Source organism: Chiloscyllium plagiosum, unplaced genomic scaffold (genome assembly GCF_037043375.1).
Source record: "Chiloscyllium plagiosum isolate Xiang-an unplaced genomic scaffold, Cpla_swu_hap1 HiC_scaffold_7, whole genome shotgun sequence".
Lineage (NCBI taxonomy): Eukaryota > Metazoa > Chordata > Chondrichthyes > Orectolobiformes > Hemiscylliidae > Chiloscyllium > Chiloscyllium plagiosum.
This window is the reverse complement of record NW_028270145.1, coordinates 70,162,221-70,173,003: the sequence shown is the minus strand read 5'-3', so window position 1 is coordinate 70,173,003 and position 10,783 is coordinate 70,162,221. Positions and strand designations below refer to the sequence as shown.

General features: G+C 42.4%; 1 long non-coding RNA gene across 1 annotated transcript in view; it reads right to left on the bottom strand.

Annotated features, from left to right (window-relative positions):
• Positions 1-3,879: 3,879 nt before the first annotated feature.
• LOC148149637 (uncharacterized) overlaps positions 3,880-10,783 on the bottom strand; it is a 33,041-nt gene continuing 26,137 nt past the window's right edge. Inside the window, exon 3 of the long non-coding RNA XR_015757536.1 lies at positions 3,880-4,140. This is a non-coding gene — a long non-coding RNA (uncharacterized LOC148149637). The remainder of the gene's footprint in view (positions 4,141-10,783) is intronic.

Here is a 10,783-nt window from a genome sequence, read left to right as displayed (position 1 = left end):
AGTGCTGAGGATTTTAGTGGCTGAGATGTTGTCACCCACTCTTACTGATTGTGGTCTATGGTTGAGGATGTTGAGGATCCAGTCACAGAGGGTGGAGCTGAGACTTAGGTCTTGGAGTTTAAAGATGAGTTTGTTTAGAATTATGGTGCTGTAAGCAGAACTGTCATCAATAAGGAGCCTGACATAGTTATCCTTGTTATCCAGATGTTTCAGGGATAAGTATACAGCAATGAATGTGGTATCTGCTATGAACCTGTTGCACCGTTAGGTAGATTGCAAAGGATCAAGGCAATTTGGGAGGCTGGAGTTGATGTAAGCCATGACTAGTATTTCATAATTATGGATAACAGAGTGACCAGGTGGTAGTCATTGAGGCATGCTGCATGATATATCTTTGGCAGCAGAAGGATAGTGTTCCTCTTGAAGCAGGTGGGAACTTCAGATCATAGTATGGAGAGGTTAAAGATGCCTCCAAATACTCCCACCAGTTGGTCCACACAGGATCTGAGTGCATGACTAGGGTCTCCATCTGGGCCAGTTGCTTTCTGTGGGTACATTCTGAAGAAGGCCAATCTAACGTCTGTGGCGGTGCCCATGGTACAATTGCATCTGAGGTTATTGGGGTAGTTGACATCATTTCACAGACCTTCTATTGAAAGTGAGCATGAAATGCATTGAGCTCGGGTAGGGATGTACTGTTGGCTAAGACTCTGTTTGACTTCATTTTGCAGCTCATTATGTCATGTTAACCTTGCCGCAAACAACAGGTTCTGTGTGGTTGGTCTGGGTTCCAACTTAGTTTGGTATAACCTGTTGGCATTTCTGATGGCCTTTGAAAGGTCATACTTGGGTTTCTTGTATGGGTCAATGTTGACCAATTTGTAAACCTCAGATCTGGACTTCAGTAAGGAGTGAATTTCCTAATTCATCCATGATTTCCGGTGACGGAACATTCAGATTAGCTTTCTCGGCACGCAGTTTTCTACACATTTAGTGATGAAGTCTATGGTAGTAGTGGCATACTCATTTAGAATGGCCACTGAGTTCATGAATATAGACCAGACCATGATTCTAATCAATCCCGTAGATGCCCTTCCATTGCCTCAGACCAACACTGCACTACTTTCTGTACTGGGTCCTCACGCTTCAATTTCTGATTGTAAGCCTGGAGGTGAGGCACAGTGTTTAGATCTGAATTTCCAAAATGCGCATGGGGGATGGAGCAGTAGGCAATGGTTGTATGGCAATGGTCAAGGATGTTCAGACCTTTGGTGGGACCGGACATGTGATGATGGTATTTTGGTAGCATGTCCTTGAGATTGGCCTGTTTGAAGTCAATGGCTGTGATGAACAAGGCCTTGGGGTATATTGTCTCAAGACTGTTGGTTTGTAGTGTTGTATACTTCGTCAAGTGCTCTCTTCACTTTTGCATGAGATAGGATGTAGATTATTGCCAGGATAGCAGAAGTGAACTCACACAACAGGCACTTTACTGTAAGATATTGTAGATCCAGAGAGCAGTAACTTGCCAGGGTTGCCACATCTGAACACCAGGTGGTGTAGATTAGGAGGCAGACCCCATCACCTTGCCAGGCCTGAGGATGCCAAGCAGCAATCTCTTATGCCACTACTTTCTCTGTGACTGCACATTTGCTCTCTCTCTCTCTGCTTTGGTACCCACATCTCCCCAAGGTTCATGCTGTCACTCTCAATATTGCATGCAACACCTTCTGTCCCAACTCAAACCCCAACAATACTAACCCTATATACCCTCTGTGTTGCCTACGCACTCACACAGGACACATGTGAACCTTTCCTCCATCTGCATCAACATTAACTGCTGTGCCATCCACTTTAACATCATTCAATCCTTCCCTGTCATTCCCGGAGATAACAGCCCACAGCAAGACAGGTGGTGAGTTAATCATCCCTCCCTTCAAGAAGAGGATCATGGCCCTGACAGGTGAAGACTGTAACCACTCCTTTCCCTCTATTGTCTCCTCCCCTTATATACTATGTCACCACAATTCCCAACTCAGTATTGTAATACCCAGTATCTCTCACACAATAGGGATTCCCGAAAATACTTCTCCCCTCCTTGACTTTTAGTGGACAGACACTCAGACTGACCATGGCTCACTCCCTTCAACCACTGAGCCAGAAAGCCCCAGAAGATGAATGACCAAAACCCTGACTGGTAATTGTACAACTTCAGACTATGTTCCTGCAACTCTTTAGATTGTTTGTACTAAACCTAAAGGTTGACCATACCCACTACCAGACTGCAGAGGTACAGAACCCTCGATCCTAACTACCCAGACTGGCTGCCAGACTGGACCAAGTCCCTGAATTGATATGAGAGGCTATCATTGACTGAATGCTGGCTTTTTGGAATTGACTAAGGACTATTTCCTTAGACTTTGAGATGTGGCCACTGATGAATCACAGGCAGTATGTTTTGTACATACATATCATGTGCCAGCTACAGATGTGAGGTTGATGTAATACTGTACTGTTCAGCAAATGTCCTTGATTGTTGACTGCTGACAAGTATAGCAAGCTACCTGGCTTTCTGTTTGCACTAAACTCCAAGACAAGGCAGAAGTACAATGAACCTTTTAAGTTCTGGGAGAGAAAATGCAAGGCAAGACAGAGATGCTGTGAGTATCCATATCGAGGTGAAGTGAGTGAATGTTAAGTAAGATCATTGGTCCTTGTCCCTACATGTAAAGTATCTTAGCAGCTGAAACAGCAGCATTCCAATAAAAGATGTCAGTGTGCTCCAAATTGTGAAATGGCAATGCAGAAGCATTCTGTTGGTGAAATCAGATGTTCCCTGATAATAAGGAGAGACTGGCAGTGACAGTACACATGGGGTGGTACGGCTACTGACCATACAGCATGTTCTGAGACATTGGTGCCAGGTTTGTGAGCTGGAGATCTGGAGGAACAAGCAATGAGCAGGAGACGCCAGGTACCCTCTCTGACTTTCATGTTGGGATTTCTCGATATCTATCCAGCAGGTGGGATAATGGGAGCGTCCATCTTAGTCAGGCAAAATTGAGTAGTAATAAGGAGAATAATGAGCAATAATCCCCATTTAACAGACATCTCACTGCTAATTAGCAAAAATCTTGTCTCAACATCCAAGATTTGGCTGTAAAATGTGATTTTGTTTAGTTTCACTGGCTGTAAAATAAGGCTTTTTTAGGTGTCTCCCAAATTTCTCACCATAGCTCACATTGTTCATGGCCTGGGAAGATTCTGCTGTTTATTTCTCTTCATCCTTTTCTATGAAATCATAAATTGAATTGACACTGTGGCTAAAAAGTATTAGTTTCTGACAAGCTGGCATTTTATATGATTTTGGAATGTATGCGTTTAATGCACTGTGTATGAAATGCATGAGAACAGCTAAATGTTTCTGTTTTTGGTGTCGTTATTTATTAGTAGATTTATATTGGGAGTGAAGATCTTGTACAGTTTGTGCAAGAGCACTCCTTACAACAGAAATGTAATGTGAGTATTTGTAGCACTGTACAGAGATGTTAGTTCACAAATGTTGAGTTTTGTAGTCCTTGCCTGTGCAATTTATTTTCCTGGCAGAAGCATTTGGATGAGACCTATTGTTTAAAGTCAGATATCTAATGACAGCAGCAGGAAAATATGGAAGTTAACGGGCGTAAATCAAATTTTGTTACCTTAGCTCAAAACTGAATCTTGTACATTTATAATAATTTATTAATGGTATGGATGCAATTAAGAGTCTTTAAAATTGGCAATATATATCAGCTATTTGCATTCTTTATTTTTCTTAGTTTAACTTTCTAGTTACCTTCTGGTGAAGAGCATCATTGGAGGGAGGCCATTCATGGCGGCAATAGTTTCAGAAGCGGCTTTAGCAGCATCATCTCTGTGGGCCTGAGTTCTGGCGTGACAGCTTCATGGTCGGCCAGCTGGTGGAGGAAGGATGTATTGGGAGGTTGGTGCAATGGCGAAGGTGGTGTGTTCTGCTCCTCATTGCCATTGCGGCCACATCCTGGTGATGAAGTGGTGACCTGCTTCAGCGGCTTCAGAGCTGTGATGGGTCTGGCTTGGGGTTCTAACCGCCCTGGATTCAACGGCTTCAATGTCAGATTTCTGCAGCAGTAGAGAACGTGGGTTCTGTTTTTTTTCCTTGAAGATGGATTTTATCTTAATTTTTAAACTTTTTATATATGATTTCTGTTATTAATATAGGTGCCTGAGTATTGCAACTAAAACACTTTTCACTTTTTTTGAAAAATATAAGTGACAGTAAATTACAAATCTGTTCTATATTCTGTCCAATTTAAGAAACACTTAGATCCCAATAATAAGTCAAGTGCAATTACTCAAGAATATTTAGTGCCTCTATGTTAAAAACGTACACTTAGTGCATAGATTACAGGCCACACAAATATAGGAAAAACATTCACCATGAAGAAGGCCATTCTAACATTTAAAAATCTACCTTTCTTGGTTTTCTATAAACTGATTTAAAAAAATCTTTACAGCAATAAAGGACAGCCTATGATGCTTATGAAAATACATATTACAATGGCAAGGCCATAAACAATGAATAAAATTGACATGGAGATTGCTTGTTAGATTTATGAAAAAAATGACCCTGCAAACTTAACGTGCTTTATTTGTAATGGACAATACTGTTGTCTGTAATTGTACAGCTGTTTCTAAATGAATTAGTGAGATGTCCAGGACAGATGATATTTTAATATGGACCAGATTTTCTAATTATGATAAGCCAAACCATGCAATTCCAGTCAATCTCAAAAATTACTTTTCAGCTTTATACACTATAGGAAAGAACTTGGTTTGGGGGGGGGAATAAAAATGAGCTACTAAATTGCAAGTTATTCCTTTTTCCTTGTTTCTGATAAATATCTAAAAGGATTGTGAATTCATTTAATTTTGCATTCTGTTTCAACTAAGCATAGATTAAAGTGCAGTAACCTCACTTCCTTACACAAAGTTCACTATTGCAATTTTATTATCATATATGCAACACCTTCTAAATTTGAATATTTACTGACTAATTTAATTTGTTTTTGCAATATTGTACTGAAATCAAATAAATGATTCATTTGCATCATAATTAACAGATAAGGCAAAAAAGTGTCATCATAAATTGTAAATCTAATATCTACTCAATTGCAGAGATTGGAAATAAAACACTTTGAAAGGATTTAATTGGTGTACTAGTTGCACTAAAATTATGAACGTGTTCTCAATTTGTATATTAACAGTTTTGCCACAAAAATGGTCAGAAAAGAGGACCCACCATGCTCCAATCAAATGTCAACATTCAGGAATCTTTTGAATGGCAGCTTGTTTTAGAGGGACAGGAAGAGTAAAAATCTTCAGTCCAGTACGAACCTTTACATAAGCCAAGATCAAATCACGACTTAAATCTGTAAATTTCAGCATTATCAATTTTTTAAATTGTTTATTAATGAGATATGGGCATCATTGGCTGGACCAGCATTTATTGCCCATCCCTAGGTACTCTTATGAATGTGATGGTGTGCAGCCTTTCTGAGTTGCTACTAGTCATTTGCTATAGGTAGACCTATAATGCTGTTAGGGAGAGAATTTCAGATTTTTGGTCCAGCAACAGTGAAAGAACAGTGATTTATTTCCAAGTCAGGATGGTGAGAGGAGAAGTTGCAGGTGGTAGTGTTCCCACAGTTTTTTTTTTAGATTAGATTAGATTACTTACAGTGTGGAAACAGGCCCTTCGGCCCAACAAGTCCACACCGACCCGCCGAAGCGCAACCCACCCATACCCCTACATTTACCCCTTATTACCTAACACTAAGGGCAATTTAGCATGGCCAATTCACCTAACCTGCACATCTTTGGACTGTGGGAGGAAACCGGAGCACCCGGAGGAAACCCACGCAGACACGGGGAGAACGTGCAAACTCCACACAGTCAGTCGCCTGAGTCGGGAATTGAACCCGGGTCTCTGGCGCTGTGAGGCAGCAGTGCTAACCACTGTGCCACCGTGCCGCCCACCAGTTTTGCTGCCCTGGTCCTTCTAGAAACTTGTGTTTGTGGGTTTCGAAGGTGCTACTCTAAGGAATCTTAATGAAATTCTGCAGTCCATGATACACACGACTGCAACTGAGCATTGATGGTGAAGGGTCAAAGCTTTGTGGGTGTGGTGCAAATCAAATGGACTGTTTTGTCCAGGAAATGTGACATTTCTTGAATGTTATTCAAATTGCACTCATCCAGGTAAGTGGAGAATATTGCAACACATTCCTGGCTTGTACCTTACAGGTGAAGGACAGGCTTTGGGGAATCAAGAGATGAATGACTCACTGCAGAATTTTTATCTGTGAGCTGCTATTGCTAGTTATATGGTTAGTCCAATCATTTTCTGGTCAGTGGTAATCCCAAGATATTGATACTGAGGGATTCAGTGATGGTAATGCCTTTGAAAGTTAAGAGGCAATGGCTAAATCTCTCTTGTTGGGGATAACTATTGTCTGGGACATTTGTTGGCACAATTGTTACATGCCACTTGTCAATAGGGGAGGCACTGGACTGTTAGTTCAGAGACCCGGGTAATGTTCTGGGACCGAGATTCAAATCATGTGGCAGAAGGTGGAATTTAAATTCAATACAAATCTGGAATTAAGAGTCTAATAATGACCATGAATTCATCATTTATTGTTGGGAAAGACTCATCTGGGTCACTAAGGCAAGGAAACTGCCACCCACACCAACTTTTATTGATGCACCATTGAAAGCATTCTATCTAGATGCATCACGGCTTGGTATGGCAACCGCTCTGCCCAGGACCATAAGAAACTACAGAGAGTGTGACCACAGCCTAGGCCATCATGAAAGGCAACCTCCCATCCATTGACTCCATCCATACTTCTACTTGTGGGGGAAAGGGATCCAACATAATCAAAGATCGCTCCCAACCTGGTTATAATCTCTTCCAACATCTTTCATCAGGCAAAAGATACAAAAGCTTAAACACACATTCCAACAGGTTGAAGAACAGTTTCTTCCCTGCTGTTTTTAGACTGCTGAATGGACCTCTCAAATTTCAAGTTGAATATCAGTCTTGCTTTTGCATATTTTCTGTGTAGTCCTAACTTTGTACGCCTTGCTATGTCTAAGCATCCAATGATCTGTATGACCTTGTATGTTATGATCTGCCTGTACTGCACACAAAACAAAACTTTGCACTGTACCTCGGTACATATGATAATAATAAATCAAATCAAATAGATCAAATCCTTAGCTGGTCTGGCCTACATGTGACTCCATACGCACAGCAATGTGCTTGACTCTTAACTGCCCTCTGGTCAATTTGGGATGAGCAATAAATGATGACCTAGCTGGTAATGTGCTTGTCCTATGTATGAATATAAAAAAAAGCCCAAGCCCGGATATTTTTCAGGTCTTTCTGCATTTGGACATGGACAACTTGAGTACCTGAGGTCATGAATATTGTTGTATCAAACAAAGAGAACGCTGGAGAAATTCAGCAGGTCTTGCAGCAACTGTGAAGAGACAGAGTTAATGTTTCAAGTCTGATATGACTCTCTTAGTCTTAAAGAGGCTGCCACCTCTGCTGGGCCTCCTGTCATGTTGATGTGTCAGGAAATACCTTGGTAAACCCTGGTCATCTTAATGCATTGTCTCTCTGTGTACTGTACACATCACTGACCACTTCATTCACACCAACACTTTTGCACTGAGACAGGGAAAGAATAGGGATGTTTGACAGCAAGGGATAGTCATGCCGGCAGACCTTTTATTTGCCCCCACCTCACATCTTGCTTCCACATATTGTAGCAGGTTGCCGACATGGACTTGGACAGTATATCCTGTATCAACATAAAGTTAGGTATCATGCTGGCATACTGAAGGTCAGGGTGACACACAGACTCAAACAAAGGAATGCAATGCAAAATCAAATCAAGTTTATCCAAATGTGACAGCTCATATGCAGTGCACTGTCACCTATGTTTCCTTAAAAAGGCTTTTTTAAATTTCCTTCCCACTAGACCTAATACTGTCCCAGATTTCACAGCTGGAGCTGAAGGGAACCTGCTTAGCATGAAACCTGTTGGCCCTGTCATAAAGACATGGCAATTATCATAGGAGATCGTAATCTACATATTGACTGGAAAATTCACATGGGATAAAGCAGTAGAGAGTCATAGAGTTGATCAGCTTGGAAACAGACCCTTCAGTCCAATTCATCCATACCATCCAGATATCTTAAATTAATCTAATCCCATTTGCCAACACTTGGCCCATATCCCTCTAAACCCTTCCTATTCATGTACCCATTCAGATGCCTTTTAAGTGTTGTAATTGTACCTACCTCCACCACTTCCTCTGGCAGCTCATTCCATAACACACACCACCCTCTGCATGAAAAAGTTGCTTCTAGGTCCCTTTTAAATTTTTCCCCTCTCACTTTAAACCTATGCCCTCTAGTTTGGCACTCCCCTACCCTGGGAAAAAGACCTTGGCTATTCACCCTATCCCTGTCCCTCATAATTTTACAAGCCGCTATATTGTCACCCTTCAGCCTTCGATGGTCCAGGGAATATAGACCCAGCCAATTTAGCCTCTCCCTATAGCTCAACCCCTCCAGCCCTGAACAGCATCCTTGCAAATGGATGAGGAGTTCATGGAATGTTTTCAGAGTAGATTCTTAAGGCCGAATTCTACCAGAAATCAGCTAATTGCCATTTTCCTCAAGTTTAATGGTAGATTTTGGTGTAGTCGAGTGAGATTTCTCATGCAATCATCCCAAACTCGTCTCCATAACTAGGTTCCAACTTCCAATGGCACCCCTCTTGTCCTATGCTAGCCTGTTTGTCCCATTGACTATGGGCAGAAGTACACACCACTGCCTGGATAGCCTAAGATCCCTGGAACCGATGTCATATATAAAATTCCATTCTGCACCCAGTCAAGTGCAGGAAATCCAGAACTGCCCTGCACAGGGAGAGACATTTGCCCTCGGCATAGCACACAGGTAAGGTTGGCACTGTGCTTTATGAACAGGAATCTGTAAGTCCTGTGGACAAGGAGTGCAAAGGAGGGACATCTTCTCACACCTGGACTTTCAGAGGAGGCCATAACACCAGCCTGGTCTGAGGTTGGGGTCAGTAAGGTCTCCATAGTCCAGAGAAATGCTTAACAGTACCGCAAAAAAGGTCAATGTCCTTTACTGATCCACCAGGGTAATTGCCACCATGTTCTCTCTGCTAACTCACACTCAACCTTATCTCTGCTACTGCACCCACCTCCCACTAAGGTTCAAGCTCTACCATTCTCATTATTGCATGCAATATCTTCCCTAACCCACTCTCACCATGCCAACCCTCCTGACATTACTAACCCTGCATACCCTCTGCCTGCCTATTTACTCACTCAGGACAACTCACCACTTTCAGCCCCTACCCTCATACTAACAGTTGTGCCACCCACCCTAATCTCCCTCAATTCCTCCCCTTCTCATTCCAGGAGAAAGTAGCCCAAAATAAGGCTAAAAAAACCCAGATGGGTGGTGAAATGACCAACATTTGAGTCCTCATCCCCTAAAAGGAGAGGAGTTTTGCAAGGACACGCACCAGTGTTGTGTAGATGCTGAAACCTCCTTGTCTCACTTGCCAAATAAACATCATTGTTATGTTATTCTATCATTAACTCCACTATCAATATATTCTTATCATGCACAACCTCTACCCTTTGGTCACAATGCATTCTTTCCTTTGTCTCTTGTAGGTACTAATGGTATTTCCACAGTCTCCACAGACAAGAGAGTGGCACAGTGAGACATGCGCTGTTCCAGCTCTGAGGAAGAGAACACAGTTGCCTCAGAGGATGCATTGGCAAGGATGTCACCTGCACCATCTCCAACACCCTGTCAGCTCAGATACCTCCACTTTGGTAGGTGTTTTATCTAGATTAAAATTGGTGGCAACTGGTGGTGAGCACTTCATTGGCACATCTCCACAGCCAGTTGAGGAAGAAATGGCCTTGGGTCTCTGGCACTTGGAGGGCTACTGAAGTCCTAGCAGCTGCCCATCAGCCCCAGGTAGTAGAGGAATCCATGATGTCAGCAATTTGTGACTACATCCAACTACACAGGCAGACACAGGAGGACTAGGTAAGGCTGGGTGACCTGTCACGAAGCTATTGGACTGCACCAATGCACTTGGAAACTGCTGCCTCAGGTATATGAATTTTTGATTAGATCCATGGAGTTTGACAGCTGCCATGGTGAGCCAGATCAGACAGACAAGAGTTTGGATATGTCTGTTCGATATGTGCACAGACCTGCACTCTATTGCTCTAACGACTGGTGAAGGCAACATGGAGATGAGTGACCTTAATTCATTCCAGGTACCTCATTCTCCAAAAGGAGATAGAGCAATGCCAGCACCAGCATGTCTGGACCTTTTAAATTCAAGTGCCACGGGGTCACCTGGCCAAATCTCCATGCCCCACAGACTCCACTATAAGGCAGGATTCCTCCAACCCAGTTTCAGAACCCAAGAAAGTACTGAGATAAAGTGGGGAAGAAAGAAAGACAAAGATGTTGTGAGGGCACATAGATGGCATATAACTGTAAATAATGTAGGCTTTTCCTCATCAGCTGTACATGCAAATATATGTCTCTCTCCAGATACGTCACAGAAGGTAGGGAGCCTTGCAGCCCTTAGCACTGTAGCATGTTTGATAGCCCAAGCAACAA